General features: G+C 43.9%; 1 long non-coding RNA gene across 3 annotated transcripts in view; it reads right to left on the bottom strand.

Moving 5' to 3' along the window:
- The window catches only part of LOC106733013 (uncharacterized), a 104,933-nt gene that overhangs the window by 50,672 nt on the left and 33,336 nt on the right, over positions 1–20,925 (bottom strand). For 2 of the 3 annotated variants that reach the window (XR_016348953.1, XR_016348954.1), the window contains exons 2-3: positions 6,577–6,729; positions 6,159–6,258 (exon numbers count right to left, since the gene is read on the bottom strand). This is a non-coding gene — a long non-coding RNA (uncharacterized LOC106733013). The remainder of the gene's footprint in view (positions 1–6,158; positions 6,259–6,576; positions 6,730–20,925) is intronic. The other variant, XR_012901984.2, reaches the window with a different exon arrangement.

Below are 20,925 nucleotides of genomic sequence, written 5' to 3' on the forward strand. Positions count from 1 at the left end.
TCTGCTAAAATAGCAATGACATCAGAGGAGACACCTATGGGGCTCATAGCAAGTCATATAGTGTAGATACCATATGACTCTGGCATGTCTTTATTCTACTCAACAAAGCCGTGCCTCTGTGTCTACACTGCTATTTGTACCTGTGCTATGGGAGCATGTAGTAAGTAGAGATGTAACATGAGTCATAAATCCTCCCCTTCTTCCATCTTGCTCCTGGGAGGAGTGGGAGAGGGATAATTTTTATTGACCTATATCATAATCAAATTATGACACTTCTTTGCCAATCTGACTGCACACACCAGCAACAGGATGGATAAAACCAAGGCTGCACCCATAACCCAGGTTGCTCCAGGAATAAAGAAATGGATGCAGCTATGCCCTTGGACTCAAGGTACTGGAAGCCTTCACTGTGATGCAAGGAAATTCTTACTCCTCCTTATTCTCTTCCATAAATATGAGGTCTCCACACCACATCCTATAATAAGCTTCTGCAGTCTGGTGAGAAATCCCAAGAAGCTGGACTACTTCTGCTTGTGTGACAGCCACCATCTGGGTCAACACATTGGGGCCTTTCAAAGCTAAAAATATAAACTCTTTGGGTGCATCGACACTGCACTGTAGATTGAAATAAGTTAAGCAATATGAGCTACACAAATTGTGTAGCTTATTTCAATGTTATTTCAAAATAGCTTATTTCAAAATTTGGCACTATCTTCACAGTACTTATTTCAAATAAATCGTTATTCCGAAATGTCCCTTACTCCTCGTAGAATGAGGTTTGCAGGGACATCGGAATAGCGAGTCCATTATACTTCGAAATAACAGGCATGCTCAAAAGGCACATACGTAGGCTGCAATGTAGTTGTAACCTTATAGCTTGAGCTATAGGGCCTCACCTCTGTAACCAAGGCCATACTAACTAATATCCTCTGTGTATTCGGCACAGAGGGAGAACAATAAAACAAGGGGGTTACCCTGGCTCTTGGAAAGTTGCCACTGATGTTCTCAAAGCCAAAATGGTACCAGAAGGAAAACGAAATCAAAACACTTTCTTCCATTGATATTACTGTTCCTTTCCCTATATTGATGTTTTATGTCTAAAGTGAACTAGTGACCTATTCATAATTCCACATGAAGGTGGCATGTTGACCCCACAGGCCTGAGACATAGCCATCCTGATGAAAGGAGCTAAATAACTGTGAGATACTAACACATGCTGAAAACCACAGATATTTTTCTCATAAATCCCACATAGTTTATTCCCTTTCTACGCACTGTCGTACTGACTACATCGGTGATGATAGATCAAGGCTCCTTTTGAATGTGTCATACACAACTACACTATTATCACAAGTACCCAAATGTGGCAGGCTTGGGGTGTCTGTTCCTTAAAATTTCTCTTTCATAGTTCTTCTATAATGGATTTTCCTATCAAAAATGTACAAAGTAAAATAGAATAATTTCTTATTCTTGGAGGCAGAGAGAAAAGTTGTTCTTCCATAGACACTTAGTAAACATATAACTTCAGCCTAGTTTCTTTTAGGTTAAGGGAAATGGCATAAATGAGAACAAATACAAAGTCTCCATGTGTGAGCATAGTGTGTGGGATTTGCTCCATAAGCACAAAGTCATACGGGAAACTGGCTAACAGACCCACTATACACTTCCAAGTGTAGTTCACAGAAAACATCTTCGGGTAGCTAAATACACCACCCTTATCAATCAGGCAGTGTGAGCTGAGCATAATGCTTGGCAGTGGAGCCTGACAGGCATTGCTCAGTTCTAATCCCACCTTGGATGTTACTGACCTCTTCTATCGCCTTGGACAAATCAAGAGGAGACCCCTCAGAGCCAGGCTTGCCTGCCTGATTTTGATGCTGACACATTCTTATCTTTACCTGCTGCTGTAGAATGACTCTGCAGGCATTTTGGAACTCAGGCACTTTTTGCCTGCTAACATTAAAGGTATGTCTTTAATGCAGTTCAGCCAGTGGCACTACTAGCTTTAATCCAGCTAGAGCAGCCAAATAATGCAGTGGCCCAGGAACCTGAGTACAAACTCACACTCCTAGCCTGCACAGAGTCTGTGCCACTGTATCATTGTTATTTCTAGCCATGCTATCTAGCTTAGCCACAAGCTGCAATATCCCATCAGCTGCAGCATAGGCACAATCCTCACATGGCTCCAGCCTCCACCTGAGAAACCACCTAAGTTCTCTGCATCAGTTTCCCAATCTGTAAAGCGGGGATAACAATCGCTACTTTCCTGCCTCATGTCAGTGTTGCGAGAATTAATGAATTAATGTTTGGAAAATGCTGTGAAAACACCGGGCCAGATCTTGAGGTTCTGTAAATCAGGATGAGTCCAGGCACAGACCCTTGCATTGCTATTTAAATAGAACAGTGGATGCTACTTGCATAGGAATCTGGATTCAATTGCAGTGCAGACCCCTTCTCGTGTCATCTTCTGGTACCTTTATTTTTCATGCAGCCATGTAATAAGTTTCCCATGGACAGTTTTTAAAAGTCCCTCCAATCCTGAAATACATGTCAAGTAACAAATTATTCTTAGTGATTTAAATTAAATACTAATTATCTCCCCCAACTCCCAGCTCTGCTCAGCCACAATTGCTGGACGCTGATATGCAATATGCACTCATTTTCCTGTTAGGAAACAATATTATTTCATTTGTGAAAAGATTTACTCTAATGTTCGCTGTAAATACAGTAACTGGTCCTCAGCAACAAATTAATTATGTTCCCCTAGCTGCACTGAAGACGGTAAATTCATCAGATAATTCAGGTCAGGGGTTGGTCAAGTGGAGGGATATTTGTCTCCCTTCCCCCTCCAGGGAGATCTGTCACCCTCACTGAGATATCATTTGAGGGGTGGCTCTCCAGGGGCAGCTGAGTGAGAACTTGCTGAGTCTGTCTGCGATATGTTTATCTATTATTGACATTCACATCCAGTAATAATTCAGGAAATAAAAATAGAAAATGCATCCACTTGAAGTATCTTCAGACCTTGCACTGAAAAATTTCTGCTAGAGGAGAGAGACTGATTAAGCCACTGTCATCAGTGCCAGTCCCCATGGATAAATACTTTGGCATCCTATATGCTAAGTTTCAGAAATGCACTTGGTTCTGGAGATATTAAATAAAGCATGAAAGAAAAGCACAAGCTTCTTATTGGGAGCCAAGTTACTGCCAATGCAAGGTTATATTATACATGGTAACAAAAAACCTTTTTTATCCCTTGCCAATATTCATCATTTATTCTTCTTCATCTTCCAGAACATAAGAACATAAGAATCGCCATACTGGGTCAGACCAAAGGTCCATCCAGCCCACTGTCCCGTCTGCCAATAGTGGCCAATGCCAGATGCCCCAGAGGGAGTGAACAGAACAGGTAGCGATCAAGCGATCTTTCTCCTGCCATCCATCTCCACCCTCTGACAAACAGAGGCTATGGACACCATTCCTTACCCATACTGGCTAACAGCCATTAATAGACTTAACCTCCATGAATTTATCTAGTTCTCTTTTAAACCCTATTATAGTCTTAGCCTTCACAACTTCCTCAGGCAAGTAGTTCCACAGGTTGACTGTGTGCTGTGTGAAGAAGAACTTCCTTTTATTTGTTTTATTTGTTCCAGGGTTTGCTCTATTTCTTTTATCCTACTGATATTCTCTTACTGTTCTCTTTCAACAACTCTAAATACTGTATATCAGCCACTGGTGGGTTTCTAGTCACACTTAACAGTGAGTCAACTTAAACTTTCATTTTCTTTGGACTGAACAAAAAAATTTAATAGGAACAATAAAAACCCCAAACATTTCAGTTTTTGTAATAGAATGAAAAATTTAAACAGTTGAGGTGACCTTCACTGGCTACAACAGAAGTTCATCTTTAGTCCAAAAATGTCAAAATCTAACTATAATTCATTATTTGTGAAAATGTTGAGCAACAAGGAAACTGCAAAAGACTACAATATATTCCATTTAAACAAAGGTAAACTCAAGGTTTTTTTAATACTTACTTGTATTATTTACTAGCAATTTTTATTATCAGTATTGACAATTTAAAATTACTTTCCCTCCATTTATGCGGTTTACTTTTTGCATTTCTCTCAGATACTTATCTATTTCAGTTGTGTTTATGCTCAGTTACTAGTTAGCTTCATCATGTGTTAGTTAGCATGATGCTGCAATGTTTAAATCAGCGCTGGGCAACCTGTGGCCCACAGGGTTCTATGTATGGCATGCAAGGTATTTTGCCCACACACAGGTTTGCCAGATCCTGCTTGTTTCCATCCCCCGCTTAGTTTTTTTCCTATCAGTGTTACTAAAATTACATGCAAGTGACGCTGAAGGCAAGAGAGGTGAGTGGGATGGGGATGGGGAGAAAAGGGTAAGATGGGCAGGTGAGAAGTGAAGCTGAAATGAAGGGACGTGAGCAAGAGGGTTGGAGCAAAAAGCCAAACAGCACAAGGAAGAGAATGTCAGGGCACAACTGTGGAAAGTTCTCTGAATGGCCTTTGGCTTCCTGAGCCTCTTTTTGAGTTTCTTTTTGCACTTTCTTTTCCCCTCCCCTCTCCTCCATCCTACCACGTGTCATAGGAAAGAAGGAAGGAAGAGACACCGCCCGAATCCTAGTTTCGCCAGATGTTGGGAGTCTCCACTGCATAGTTCTGGGGATAGGAGTGGTACTAGCTGGTCCCCATTTTACCCCATTCCCCCAAGAGTACACTGCTGTTCTGCAGCCACTCCTCCTAGCTGCAGACTCTGGTTGGAGCGTATGTCTTCTATTCGCAGGCCCGACGTACTTCTGCTTTCAGCCCATGCTTCTCCCTTTTAATATAAATAATCAATCATTATAGAAGAAGCTGAACTCAATCCTTTTCCCACTGAGGTCATTGGCAAAACTCGTACTGACTTCAGCGGGAGAGAATCAGGCTTTATGATAGAATTGATAGATAATTAGCACATGCTAGGTTTAATTAGAATGGATGAACTTGATTATTTGGCTCCCAATAAAACAAAACAAAGAGAACATAAATCCATATATAGTGAATCTTTCATTGTTTGTTGTTTCTGTTGCTCAGAAGTGGGTCACTTGGTGTGTGCATAAACAAAGAAGATAAATGGCTAGAAGAGGAATGAATTTTCCATAACCTGATTAAAGGATAAGACTGGCTCCTAGGAGAATGTTACAGTGCTTAATGATTTTGTTGTTGCTGTTCTTAATGTGTCTAATGTTCGCTGTTTAAGAAAATCAAGAAAAATGTTAAAAGGCTGCTCCAAAAGGGAGCTGTCTGCCAAGGGGTGGGAGAAGAAAGACAGCCCCATCCGGCCAAAGATTTCCCTACTGGCAATCCAGGGGAGAAGGAAAGAGACCACAGCAAAACCACTTAGTGATCCAAGTCCTGGGTTGTTTGTTTTGGTTGCTATAAGCACTGCTTCCCACCTCTAGAGCTTCGTGAGGTTACTATAGGTATGTTCTGACATGGGCCCAGAATTTGTGCCTAGCTGCTCGAGACACCTGTCTCTTGCCTAGAGGGCTGTGTCCAGACTCAGGGGTTTTTTCGAAAAAAGTAGCCTTTTTCGAAAAAAACTTCACCTGTGTCTAGACTGCAGCCGCGTTCTTTCGAAATTAAATCGAAAGAACGCGGCTTTTCTTTCGACGGCGGTAAACCTAATTTCATGAGGAAGAATGCCTTTTTAAAGAGCGGCTTGCTTTTTCGAAAGTTCCGCTTGCAGCCTAGACGCTCTTTTTTGAAAGAGGCTTTTTCGAAAGTATCTTTCGAAAAAGCCTCTTTTGAAAGAGGCTTGCAGTCTAGACACTGCCGAGAAGAACTGCCCCGGCATTGTGACCTCCCACCTACAGACATGGAGAACTTGCCTACATGATAACTCCTGTGGCTGGATAGTTATGCCAGTATTAGCTATGCTAGCAGAATCCCCCTAGTGGACATGCAGCATTAGCCATCAGAAGCTAGAAAGTTTATCGCTGCTTCCTGTTTTGCCTGGATGTTATTATCTACAAAGGAGTTTGTATTTAGGCTAATGCCTGCAGCAAAACACGGGGAGAGACTTGCATAGTTCTGGGCCGGGGACATCAGTGCAAACAGATAATCTGCTTTAAATATACCTCCTACCTTTTTACAGGTGAAGGTTCATGTGTAGACATGCCTGTAGTTTCCAAACCACCCCTGTGCAGCAGGCTTTATTATGATTGTACCTTCTCAGGCGGCTAACCTGAGAAACAGAAAAGTTAAAGGTACGATCACACAGCATAGCTACATCTCCTTGTACATATTAACTAAGTAAGCCAGAAGAAGCATTCTTCTGTTTGAATAGCTGCATCTATATCAGGACTTTTGCCAACATAGCTATGTCAGTTAGTGCTGTGATTCCATTCCCTCCCCCCCCCCCCCCCTCCCCCCCGCTCCCACACACACATCCTACCCGATATAGCTATGTTGGCTAAACTTAATAGAGTAAGTGCAAAATTGTCTTCAGTACTGGTCTGCCTGCTGCCTAGACAATTTATATATCCCATGGAGACTAACATACCTTGTTCATCATGCTCAGACCAGCTTCTCTCCAGATGCTCTGGCTGCTCCCACACATTCTCATATCAGTGTCTGCTGCTTTGACGGTGGCACAGAATTAGATTTTGAATGTTCAGACATGTGGTTCTCACTGTAGCATGGTGCCAACATGTTCCTGACCAATGCAAATGAGAGAAGGGAAGTGGTGATTGTTAACATTTTGTAGCAGCAAAAGCTCATGGAAATTCACGGGTCAAAGAAAAGGCACTTCCCTACCATGAGGGCATTTTTCTTGTCAAACATCAAAAGGATGAGACAAAATATGGAGTTGTGAGAGCTTCTTGAAGAAAAGGACACAAGAATCCTTTATACTGGAAAATATTAGGCAATTTAAATGTAGGAGTCGCTATTTGCACTCTTTGGTAAAAAACAGATATTTCTGGTATCCTTGTTTAATAAAAGTGAATCAAATTCATCCTTATCATAACTCCATAGCCTTTATTTCAGCTGCACCATGGATGAATCTGACCCAATTTATTTCTTGATGGTGTTTCTCAAAAATCTGTATCTTCTTAAAAAGAAATTAGTACTTTTTAAAGGCCTTGTTACATTTTGTATAGCTATTGCCCAAGACTGATCTTTATTAGCTAAATCTTTTTTACATCACTTAGTTCCCATAACAACAGAATACATCTAATAGTGCGGAAACTCATTCTCTTCAGACCTATGGTTGGCCTATGATGTTTTTCCTCTAGGTAAGAAGAGCTGATAATGTAGCAGGAACTCATGCAAACCAGATAGCTTGTAAAGTTCATCACATGGGTTGATCTAGTGAAAAGTATTTACACTTTACATCTTAACTGAGAAGTAAAGTCAGCAAAACAGCCAAGGGAGAGACTGGATTAACAAATCTGCAGCCAATGATTGCTATACATAACCTATATATTCCAATTACAATCTGCAATACTAATTTTTTGTGGGGGTCCTCCTAGTTGATAACTAATGTACTGTATGGTCACAAAAACACATCACTATGCCAGCGTTGGCTCCCCAGCAAGGTTTATCTTCAGAGTATAGCTCTTTTCCTGAATTCAATACTGCAGGCACAATTTAATGCAAACCCAATTTATGACTTAATGCTCTAGGGACCATAGTGGGAGATTGTTACATTATTCTTTTCTAATCCTATTTGTGTTTTAATTTGCTAAGTCTGTAATGAGGTGCATGCCTTGAATAGATTCAAGATCTTTCACATTGCTTTTGACTTTGTTTAATAATAGATTGTACAGTTTGCATTCAGAACTGAAGGGCTCAGGGCAGTATTCGCTCCTCATTTGCGCAACTAGAATGAATAAAATTACACCATGAAAGTAATTGTATCCATGTTTCCTTGTTTATCACGTAATGGGTTATTTCCTCTTATAATTCTAAATATTTGAAGCCACAAAAATCAATTCTCAGTGGGCTCAGGCTTGCCTGTTCCAAATTACTCTGAAAATAACACAAAATATCACTCAGAAAATAACATCCTTTTGAATAAGTGGTTGGATACACCAGCTTGTTAGAGTATTGTTTCTTTGATATTTTATACATATGTTAGTGCAGTAGAAGTAAAAAGAAAGGGAGTAACACTTCAATTACTAAATAGACTGGAGTAGAGTGATCCTGATTAACAGCGGACAATCTGGTCCGGCACCTTTCATACATTTCAGCTTAAAGTTACTGTCTATAATCAGTGTTGCTACTAGGACTGTGAGGAGAATGGAATTCTGTTTCACAAAGGATCAAGGTATGTTTTTGTTTTAATTTGGAACAGAAGCCAAACAATTTAAAGTTCTCCACAAAAGTCAATTCTGAAGTAATACTCTGATGTCTCAAAAGAAAATGTAAAGACATTTTGTGTGGTTTTGACATTATCTAATACCTAATAAAACATAAAATATTTTAAACATTTGAAACAAATGGTTATATTTCAAAAAGAAAAGAAAATCGCAGGTTTTGTTCTGAAATTGTCAAAACGGGCTGTTTTGCCGATGACAAAACTTCCTCTGAAGCAAAGCAGTGGTTAAATTAACACGTCACAAAGCATTTCCATTTTGATGGAAATGCATTTTCCAGTAGAAAATAGTTCTGTTGAATTTTTCTGAGCGTTGCACTCTGTACCTCGAAGCAGCACCTGGGATCCCCCATATTCACCTCTGTCATATCACTGTGATGTTTCATATACAGCATGCCTAAGGAGGTATCTTATTAAAAGTCTTGATCTGTTGAACACTAATATTCTGTTGGATTGCACATGCTATCATTGCATGGGAATTTAGGACATTTTGCTGGGTGTATGTTACTGAAATAGCTACAACATGTGCAGCCATTATGGCCCATTAAAGGGACTCCACTTGCCCAACAGCCATCCTGGAAGACTTTGCAGAGAGAACACATAGGCAACGGAGTCTGCTTGACCAGTGGGGTCAGACCCCCCACATCTTAATGAGAGGGAAAATGACATCATGACTTGGCCTCACTTCATGCATAACTCAACACCTGAAGAAACATCTGGAGGACAAAGACTTTGGATGGGGGAGGGTGGTCCCAGGCTAGGAAAGCGTCCCAGCCTAAGTACTGAGGACCTATACCATCTGTCAGGATGAGCCACTGCTTGATTCAAATCCTGTTTCAATTATGGAACTCAGCCAGCAAATTTATTTTATTTCTTAGGTGACCAGCTTTGATCTCTATGCTCACTACTTATGATCACTTACTTGTGCGCTTTTTGTAATTTATCAACCTCAGGTCCGTACACAGGAATTTCTGTGTTGGGGGGAGAGGTGCTTTTTTGTAAATGTGGACCACAAGGGTGTGAATGCACCCCCAATAGTTGCCCAACTAAGCAGGGAAATCAGCCCCAGCCTTCCCCTGGCCGGCCAGAGCATGGGGGTGGGAGACTTGAACAGCGTGCCACTCCTGCCTTTCTCTGGCCAGCTGGAGCATGCTCAGGGTATGTCTACACTGCAGAGTTTTTCCAGAAAAACTACACTTATGTTCACACTGCAATTGCGTTCTTTTGATAGAAAGTCGAAAGAACACAGGGGGTTTTCCGACAATGGTAAACCCCTTTCTATGAGGAAGAAGCCTTTTTCTGAAAGAGCTCTTTCGGAAAAAGGGGTGTGTGGATGGGGAAGAGGGATTTTTTTTAAACGAGAGGCTCCAGGAAAAAGCACATGTGCCCTGGTGGCCACTCCGTTCATAGTAATCACAACTTAAATGCGAGATAGCATCCAATCAATGAGGACACTGTCTTTCGAAAAAGCAGATCGCTTTTTCGATGCACTTTTGTAGTGTGGACGCTCTCTTTTGAAAGAAATTTTTCCGGAAGATGTCATCCAGAAAAGCTTCTTCCAAAAGAAGCCTGCAGTGTAGACATAGCCTTACTTAGGGGATCATGGAGGGGAGGTGCTTTCACACCCGCCTGCGTACAGGCCTGAACCTGTTCCATATTTTACCTGCCACGCTGTGTTGTGATTGAATTGGTTGGGAAATCTCAGCCCAGGTTTACAAAGGATAGTGCATGTGCTCTCCGCATTGAGGGCAGGCAGACCATGTAATGAATTTTCTCTGGCCAGGCTTCAGACTAGTGCAAGATGGTTGAGTTCTGGGGTTCAAGCTGGGGAGCTGGTGAAAACTGGCTGGAGCCTCCTTATTGATGGTTCATGAGTGGCTGAGAATCATTCATGCAACTCAGTTTGTTATGTCCCTGCCTTTGGATGTCTGCATAACTGCAGCAGCTGCCAGAGATGTGAAGCTTGGCAACATCATCACAGCATAAGAGGGACACACCGGATTGGTAGGACAAAGGGCTCGGTGGTCCCACAGTTCAGGTTGCAATCCACAATCCCCTCACTCTGACAGCTCTGCTTGCTGCTGCATCTGGTCCTCTTGACCAGTGTCCTTGTCTGATTGTAACAAAATAGGTGATTAACCCAGCTTCTCTGTTCCAAACACACAGAGTTATGTAGGTTGCTGTCTCTGACTACTACTCTGACTACTGTAGACGTTTTAACGGTGTTCAGAAAATGGGTTTCAGACATTGGAACAGATTGAACACTGCTGGCACAAAGAGCTGTTGTGCCCTAAAATAAGCGATGTGATGCAGAATCAGCCCTAGACGAGCTGCCGGCAACTGGAGCCCTAAGCGAAACGCGCGATCGGTGCCCCCACCTCCAAAGCCCTCAACGGCCATTTATCTTGGCGCCCTAGGCAACTGCCTAGTTCACCTGTATTGATGGGCCGCCACTGATGTGATGTTTCTGCTACTGCTTTTCTTTGGGGGTTGCACTTTGGGGCAGTAGCTTTAACTTCCACTGGCAGAGATCTGCAGGGAGAGACTGTAGTGAGAATGTGCTGACTAAGTACATCCATGACATGCCTGTCCCTCACTCCCTCATTAGAGGAATGGATTTGGATGCTTAACTCCATTACAAGCTCTCCTCCTGCAGAATTTTCTGCCACTGAGTATATGTCCCTTTGCCAGCAGAAGCCAGAGTAGGTCAGGGACTGTATCTGTACATATAAACACTGGATGAATGTAAATGGGTAAGGTCTGTTTATTTATTTTTAAATAATACACAGGGCCCTGATACTGCAGGTAGAAAAATGTGGCTTGGATGCTGCCCCTATGTGAAGCCCCACTGAAGAAGCACCACACTCTCACATGCCAGAACAGGGATCAAAATATGGTCCAAACAGGAAAAGCGCACAGAGATTATAGTTCACAACTTGATTTGTCAGGGTTACCTTCCAGTAATTACAAGCAACTCTTTGCTTAGTCCTAAAACTCAGGACAACATCACAACTCATACTTTCCAAACACTAGATACAGGACAGATGGGGATTTGGGGGGGGACTCAATGCCATTTTCCTGGAGACATTAAATCTTGGAAATAAGAGTATGTCTACACTACAGCACTAATTCGAACTAACTTAGTTCGAATTAGTTAATTCGAATTAAGCTAATTCGAATTAGCGCATCTAGACTTAAAAACTAGTTCGAATTAGTGTTTTGCTAATTCGAACTAGCATGTCCACACAGAGTGGACCCTGAACCGGGGTTAAGGATGGCCGGAAGCAGTGCTGGCAGGGCATCAGATTAGGACTTAGAGTGTGGAGCTGCTGTCTCAGGCTAGCCGAGGGCTGTGCTTAAAGGGACCCGACCCCCACCCCGGACAGACAGTTCTCAGGGGTTACCCGCTTGCAAAGCAGTCCTGGCTTGGAGTGCCCTGAGTGCCCACACTCGGCACATCACAGCACTTGGCCATCAGCCCGGCTGCACTTGCCGTAGGCTGCCATTTGGAGGGGAGGTCAATCAAGGGGCTTCAGGAGAGCTTCCACCCCGAGGAGCCCGCAGAGCCAGCCCAGTCCTCCCCATCGGGGGCTCAAACCCCATTCCTCCCTCACCTCCTTCCACTTACCCCTTCCTAGCCCCCCTTCCTGATGTATAAAATAAAGGACATGTGTGTTCAAAAATAGAAACTCTCTTTATTGAACAAAACTCGGGAAGACTGGGAAAAGGAGGTGGGAGAGGGGAAGAGAGAGGGTGGGAGAGGGGAGGGCAACTACAATATCAGGGGTTTGGAACAGGTCCCATATGAAGAGAGGCTAAAGAGACTTCGACTTCTCAGCTTAAAAAAGAGGAGACTGAGGGGGGATAGGATAGAGGTCTATAAAAGCATGAATGGTGTGGAGAGGGTGCATAAAGAAAGTTCTTCATTAGTTCCCATAATATAAGGACTAAAGGACACCAAATGAAATGAATGGGTAGCAGGCTTCAAACTAACAACAGAAAGTTCTTCACAAAGCAAATAGTCAACCTGTGGAACTCCTTGCTGCAGGAGGCTGTGAAGGCTACAACTAGAACAGAGTTTAAAGGGAAGTGAGATAAAGTCATGGAGGTTGGGTCCATGGAGTGGTATTAGCCAGGGGGTAGAAATGGTGCCCCTGGCTTCTGTTTGTGGAAGGCTGGAGATGGATGGCACGAGATAAATGGCTTGGTCATTGTCTTCGGTCCATCCCCTCCAGGGTACCTAGTGTTGGCCACTGTTGACAGACAGGCTACTGGGCTAGATGGACCTTTGGTCTGACCCAGTACGGCCATTCTAAGCTCAGGGCTCAGGGTCGGGGGTCTCAGTGGACCACCTTGATTTTCATGCCAACCTGCTCCTGGGTGGCCAGGCTGTCAGCTATCCTGCCCTAGACGGCCACTTTCCTGTGCCTAGTGCAGAGGTTGTGGATGAGGTCCACGATGTCTGCACTAGACCAGGCGGGCGCCCGCCTCTTGCGGACCTGGGCAGGCTCCTGGGAGCCGCCAGCCTGGTCCCGGGAAGAGGCGGAGGGCTGGGTGGCAGCGGGTGGCTGGCTCAAGCCGTGCCAGGTGCAGGGTCTGCTGGCTGGGTGCTGGCAGGCTTGCACCTGGCACGGGCACCGTAGCTAGCCCGTGCCCCTTTAAGGGCTCCGGGGCTGGGAGGGGGGCAGAAGAGTTTCCCTGGTGGTGCCCAGAGTGGCCACCAGGGAAAGCTGGGGAGGGCTAGCCTCCCACTAGCTTGAATTAAGTGGCTACACAGCCCTGAATTTGAACTAGTTAATTCGAACTAGGCTTAGTCCTCGTGGAATGAGGTTTACCTAGTTCGAATTAAGCGCACCGCTAGTTCGAATTAAGTTCGAACTAGCGGTTTGCATGTGTAGCGCCTATCAAAGTTAATTCGAACTAACGCCTGTTAATTCAAACTAACGCCTGTTAGTTTGAATTAACTTTGTAGTGTAGACATACCCTCAGTCTGTTGGGGTATGTCTACACTGCCAACCTAGTTCAAACTAGGGTGGCTAATGTAGGAATTCGAACTTGCAAATGAAGCCCGGGATTTAAATATCCTGGGCTTTATTTGCGTGTTCTCGGGCACCACCATTTTTAAATGCCCCGTAGTTCGAACTACCTGCCCGCGGCTACACGTGGCACAGACTAGGTAGTTCGAATTAAAGCTCCTAATTCGACCTACCATTACTACTCATTGCAGGAGGAGTAACAGTAGTTTGAATTAGGAGCTTTAATTCAAACTACCTAGCCCGTGCCGTGTGTAGCCGTGGGCAGGTAGTTCAAACTACGTGACATTTAAAAATGGCAGCGCCCGGGAACATGCAAATAAAGCCCGGGATATTTAAATCCCGGGCTTCATTTGCAAGTGCAAATGCCTACATTAGCCATCCTAGTTCGAACTAGGGTGGCAGTGTAGACATACCCTTGTATATCTCTCAATTTAATAAAAGAGGTACATGAGAGTGTGGTGACTTCTTAAAGTTAGGGATAGAAGAATGTAAATGACTAATGGTTTAACTGCTAGAGCTAGACTAATGCTTATCCGTTAATTGTGGCGCTTATACTCAGCCTCCCAGGGCGGCAGCTTCACCGCAGCAGGGCAGCGAAGCCTTCTTCCTGGGAGTCAGGCAGGCAAGGGCTGTCCAGTCCCAGCTTTATACTGCAGAGCCCACAGCACAAGTAACTGTGTAACCACTGATATTTTCATTGATTACATTGTTACCTTATTACATGATTTTTTAACATCCCTATTTAAAATAGGCTTAAATTCGCAGTGGGTGTTAACTCGTGCACCTCTGTTTACTTCAGTGGAGAATTTGGCTCAGATTTTAGCTACAGGAGGCTAAAGTGACTTTGGCCTCCTTCAGATTTTAAGGAAGTGAGCCAGGGTCATTTAGATTCAGCTCCCTGGATTTTGCCAAACAGCAACTGGTTCCAGGATGGGAGTATAACTGGGAAGCAACTGTTTTGTATGTTGGAGGCAGCTGAAATCTTGCAGGTTCTCGTGAAATTTTCATCCAAAATAGTGAAAGTCTCATGAGATCTGTTAATATGAGATTTCTGATAATTTAGGCTGAAACTTTGAACAGTTGGGAAGATTTCATCATCCAAAGTTTACCTGAACATCTCCTTGATTTGTTCTTAAACCCAAACTGAGAAGCCCTAAGCTAAACCTATTCCATAGCCTACCACCATCCTTATTTACAGATGGCTAAAACTTAGAGGCAGTATCATCTTTCACATGGACTAGCCTTCCTGGTCCAGTGTAATAATATCTTGATTCAACAATATGTACTTTGTTAAAATTCATCGAGGTAAGCTCCTGGTGATAATACCAATGAAAAGCAGACAAATGAAACTTTATGAAGTTTATTTGGTGAATTAAATAGCAGACCAATCAACATTGCAAAGAGAAAATAACATGGGGCCTTAACGAGCTATTGTCAGGCCATTTCATGGACCATTAGGAGCTCTTCCTGGTGGCATACAGAATAAAGTAATTTGAGATCCAAGCACAGGGTGGACTGTGGAGTTGGTCTGAAAAAGACTATCCTCTGAAGCAGTGCACAGAAGTTGTATACCAGATGGAGAAGAAGTAGTTAGACTATTTATGTTTCACTGTGCTCTGCAGAATTTCACCTAGATAATGTTTGTCTTTTCTTTGTGAAAGATGAATCCCTGCCTAGAACAGGTCCTCTCTGCATTTACCACTGCTGAAAAACACCCATTTCGACAAGAGGTGTGCCTAGACTTGCCAGGTGTCCGGTATTCAACCAGACTGTCCGGTTTTTGGGCCTTCTGTCTGGTAAAAAAATTCAGAAACTACTGGACATGTGCAATGTCCGGTATTTTCTGGTTTACCCGTTTGGGTGCCCAATGGAAGCCTGGTGGAGGTAGGGGGAGTGGCTGGGAGGCGGGGCATGATCGGCGCTGGGAGTCTCTGGTTGCGTCTGACGTAGGAGTGACGCCTTGGGGAGGAGGAGAAGCCCTGTCCGTGCTCCTGAGCGCTGTTTAAGCATGTCGTGGAGCTGTAGCCGGACTTGCTCGCGCTTCACCAGGACCATGCGCAGGACAGGCAGCACCCTGGGATCTGCATGTGCAGTCCCGCTCCCCGCCGGCCAATTCTCTCCCCCCCCCCCGCTCCCCTCCCCTGGCCACCCCCGCTCCCCTGACCCCTCCCAACAAGCCCTGCTCCCCCGACCCCCTCCCAGCCAGCCCTGCTTCCTGCCATCCGGTTCTCCTCCTCCCAATCTCTCCCAGCCAGCCCCACTGCCCCTGACACCCCCCTCAACTAGCTTGGCTTCCCGTCGGCCGCCCCCACCCCCCCAATCTCTCCTGGCCAATCCCGCTGGCCCTGATAGGCCCTCCCCTCCCACCAGGCCTGCTTCTCATCCTCCCCCCCCCCCCGGCCAGCCCTGCTCCCCTCCCAGCTGGTCCCTTTCCCACTGTCCCCCACCCCCATCAAGTGTGTCCAGTATTTTTTCTGAAGCTACCTGGTAACCCTAGGTGTGCCTGAGTAAGGACAGGAGAACAAGGCCCCCTAAATCTGTTCTAAACAGTTCAAGTAAAACCTACAGACATGTTAGCATTTTTGTATGTGTGTTCCTTTTAGAGATATCAGGGAAGTTTGGAGCGATGTGAAGCTTGTAGAGCTTTTCAGAAGTTCTACATGTTCTAGTCTGCAGAACTTAAAACACTGGCATTTTTATATATCCCATACCTGCAATCATCTTTGCTAAATGAATCTGCTTGCCAGGAGTTCTTTCATTACGCTCTTTGTTTACAACTTCTTGGGCTCTTCCTCTCCCTCCTCCTCTTCCACTCTCACCAAGCCCACTTTCTGACTTCCCCTCTGTTCTTTTCTACAGAGGTTGATCAACTGCTGGAGTGCCACCTTGTGGTCAGATGGGACACAAGGGCTCTTTCCTCATCTGGCATCACCTGCTGAGCACTGCTCTGTTTTTTACTGGACCACCTCTCCTCATGAGAATTTAAATCCACCTCTTCCAGGTTAACAAAGTCTAACAAATTAATATTCACGTTTTGTATCGGGTCTTTGGTCCAAGCTCTGGGCTCCATGGTCCTCGCTTCCTTTTCTCAGGGCTCTCGCTCATCCCCATCCCCTTCTCTGGCCTCATACTGCTTCAACAGTGGCTGACAGAAGAACCTGAGCCCTCCCATTACATTAACATCCAGTCAGGGACCCTATAGCCAGCAGCCAAGGTCTACTTAGCCCAGCCGCTTACTGCTATTTCCCCAGGTTTGTTCCTACCTGCCTTTCTCATGCCTTCTTACCCACAGCCTCTAGATTAAGTTCACCCATCTCTCAGGACTGGGATTCTCAGAACCCTCCCCTGGAATCTCCTAATGAATCAAAAGGTAGGGTGTGTCTACACTACAGGGTTTTGTCGACAAAAATGGACTTTTGTCGACAAAACTATACCTGCGTCCACACTACCGCTGAGTTCTGTCAACATAACGTCGACAGAACTCAGCAGTTTTGTCGACACTGGTAAACCTCATTTTACGAGGCATAACGCCTTCTGTCAACAGAGTTTCTGTCGACAGAAGGTGTTATTGCATGTAAACTGTCCTTTGCATCTACACTACCATGTCGACAAAGCAGCTTGCTTTGTCGACAGAACTCAATGTAGTCTAGACGCGCTTTGTCGACAGAAGTTTTGTCGACAGTATCTGTCGACAAAACTTCTGTCGACAGAAGCCTGTAGTCTAGACGTACCCGTACATATGCAAAGCAACTTCTGCCTTCCTCAGGCTTGGCCTTTCACGCCTCTTTAACTCCCCTTGCTGCCTCTGAACTGATCACCTCCCAAGGCTCTCCACCTAGAAGTACAGTCCATGCCCTTTCATCTGCCTGCTCCCTTCTCAGTAGCTACTTTGTTTCTCTCCTGGTCTCCTGCCAGACTTCAGGAGAATATCCTAGGGCTTGCCCCCCGCCACCCCAACTGGGCTTCCTTCTTGACCCTCCTGATAGCTCTGCTTTCTCTAATACCAGACAGTGACTGCAGACTCTGTCCCAGCAACCCTTTTCTGCTCTCCGCTTCCACTGTTTACAGCCCTCTCTCAGCCAGGCTTCTGTCCTCTGTTAAGTCTAGCTCCACCTTCAGTCGCAGCTGGTTGGCCTCAATGGCCCACATTCATTACCTCTTTTGAAGTCTTGTGGGGTACACACATCACACCACATCACATCAGGCCACAGTGAAGAAAAAAGACTTACAGCACTGTCAATTTTTAGTGCTCCCAGTAACATTCCTGACACCACTGCTAAGGGTGCAACTCACCCACGTCCTCCACACCCTCAACTCCACATTGGGACAGTTCAGGCACAGAGCCATGCAAAGTGAGCATACACTGAGAGGACAGGACAGGGAGGTGTCTTCTGCATACGGCATGGAAAGGGGTTCACCCTATCCTACCCTAGTACAAGTTAATTATTAAAAAAAACCAAGCTCAAGTGATTTCCTTTTTGTTTTAATATTCAGACTCATGGTAGTCAAACCAAATTGAAATTCCCCATATGACTTTTCCTCCTATGTCCACCTTCCTTCTGATATTTCATTCAAAGACTCTTCAGCCATTCCGACTCTTATTTTAAGAGCAGGTGCTACCTTGGATACTGAAATATCGAACAGAATAATTGTTAATTGTTGGGAAGGGAAAAAAAGGTGGGTCTCAGGGATTGATTTATTTTTAACTGCTGGTGCTGTAGAATAATATTTCTCAACGATTGGTTTGTGGACTGGTGCTGGTCCCTGTGATTTCCTTGATATAATTTAGGAAGGCAGCAAGCCAATCCCTGGTATCAAAACAGCTGAGAAACACTGCTGTAGAATGTCAGAATCCCCATTTGGGTAAGCAACCACATACTAAAGAACCGTGACCATGCAGGACTTCACATTCTTCACCATGATGCCCACAGCGGCCTCTCAAAATTGCCCAGTAACAACATAATGCTCAGATGCTCCGTTGCAATGGTGCAGATTCCTAACATTTGAGATCAAAGAGAATCCCCAGTAGCCGGTGGCAATATTAGCCATATGAAACACAGCTGAGCAATTATGCCATCCAACAGAGGGATGTAGGGCCCATACTACTTGACTATACAGGTGAGCTAGCTTTCTGCCTCCTTAAGGCTGTTTAATCTCTTCCTTTCCCTTGCCCCCACCCTGAGTGTCCCATCCCTACCCAAATGACTAGCCAATTCATTACAATCCTTTCATTCACTTTTTGCACCTATATCAGGAATCCTTCACTTACAATGTAAGATACATGATATCACTTAATAGCTCACAAGAGCTCTTTTAAATATCAGAAAGAAACAGGCAGGGAAACCCTTATGATTTCAGAATATAGATAATATGATCCCTACAAGCTAAGACTCTTGGAGACCATTAGAATTTGTCTTTGCATAGGAACATTGTCCATCCTCAAATATTTTTCCTAGCAAAAGGTATTTTTTACCGATCCTTGCAAATAAATCCACTACCTCCCCCAAAATAAAACCCAGATATATGCATTTGCTTGCTCATAGCTATGTTGACTATATGCAACAGTATAATTTAGATGTAGTTAATCTGGTTATTTAAAAAAAATCAGAAAACCACCCAGCTGTTAGCTCTTCCTCTCACAAAGCTTGGACAGTGTCAGTGACCTCTATTACAGCATTGGCATATATTAGCCAAAACAATACTTTAACAGTTCTTTTAGTACCAGACTATATGTTCTGCTATAAGGAATAGCAAATGTTTAATCATAAATATTTTAATGGCTTCAGGGATTCATGGTATTCAATGACCGTGTTAAATGATAATAATCACATCTGGTTTATTACTATAGTAATTCAGCAGCTTCTCTTCAGTAGTTATTTTTTATTATATGTGCTGTGCTACTGTCATGGTCATTTATAGCTGTAATATTTTAAAGTGGCTCATTTGTTTGTTTAAGGGCAGTTTCACAATATATTTCTGTATTAATATATATTTTGTACTATTATTTCCAAGCTGCCACTGGAAAATTGATCCTAGCCCGTTAAGACGAGAGAGGCTGGAAGTCGTACTGAATGTCAATACAGAAAGCAAGGAGCAGAGCAGATGGGCGCTGTACTGGACTCCACTGGGGCTCTAATTGCTGTTGAGTTTTATTCCTAAATGCAGAAGTCCATTAAGAAATAGATAACTAATAATAAATGTGAAGGGACGGGTTGGGCTTTAGAGAGCACATACAATATTAGCAAAATAAAAAAAGAGATATTCAAAATGGAATTAGATGTGTCCATTTAACATCATCTTGCCAGACAGCCTTCTTCTTGTTCACACAGTGCAGTACTTATGGTGAAAGAATTGTTACTATAAACTCAAAGGAGCAGTGACGTCTGTCAAACCTCAATTCCAGGGTCCCTAGTGTTACTGCCCACGTTGGTGGGTGGAGTTTGCGTAGCTGAATGGGATTGGCTTTTCAATTGTCGCTGAGTCACCATGTCAGGGCCCTCTCGCTGTCCAGGGGCCCTCTGTGTGATTGAATGGGTTGCAGGTGCGTAACACTTTCCCTGCAAGGGAGAACTGATTAGGTTTGCATATTATTTTATTTTGATACTTCTGGGATCCCATACTTTCTCCTCACGCATATGAACAGACTATTCATGAAAGGCAAGGGTCGCAGGACCAGGCTCTGCATCAGTGCCAATAGGAAGAAACTATCTAAAGTTAGACATCAAATAAAGTAAGGATTCCTAAATACGATAAGACTGCCCTGGGATATTTGCCACCTCTCACTATTGCAATCATTTAAAGATGAAGCTGCGAAGCATGCTGAGCTTTGCTGTAATTGCCAACCTCTGTTATTTCATATTTAACAGTCAGAGAACATCCACAAAGAATAATCTCATGCCAAAAAGAGAGAGAGCTCTTGACACATCCACATCATTGTGTGATACTTGGTATGAAGCATTTCTGAGGCCAGTGGGATTCTAGGAGGTGAAAATCACCCCAGTGCAGAACCCTCCGAAAACCCCGTGTGCCCAGTATGAAAATCAATTGGAGTTTTCATGTACCACAGTGAGAAGGAATTAGCCCCATGGAATTAATCAGACTTTAACTGATGCACAGGGCTTTGGATTCCACTCCCATTTAGTATAAGGCAACTTATAAACCAAACATATGAGAGTGAAACTGGTACACAAGGGGTTAAGTTTCTGCTTTCTCTTGTCCCACCCCCAACCCAAATGACCTAGTGAAGGAAGCTGCTTAGTTCAGCGGAAATTCTCCACTATCCCACCACACAGGATGTATCGAATTGTTGTTACTGAAGTTAAGAGGAAACTAAGGACAATTATTAGTGCTTCTTTCCTGCTCCATTTTCTCTTGATTCTGATTGGTTGGCTGAACGAGGCTAAATGGCTTTTATAGCTTTGAATGATGAATGGCTCTGGAAGCGTCAGTAACCAGAAGTGCTGACTGACATGCTGCTGATTTAACTGGCATACAGGGT

Source organism: Pelodiscus sinensis, chromosome 2 (genome assembly GCF_052426305.1).
Source record: "Pelodiscus sinensis isolate ZL-2025 chromosome 2, ASM5242630v1, whole genome shotgun sequence".
Classification (NCBI taxonomy): Eukaryota; Metazoa; Chordata; order Testudines; family Trionychidae; genus Pelodiscus; species Pelodiscus sinensis.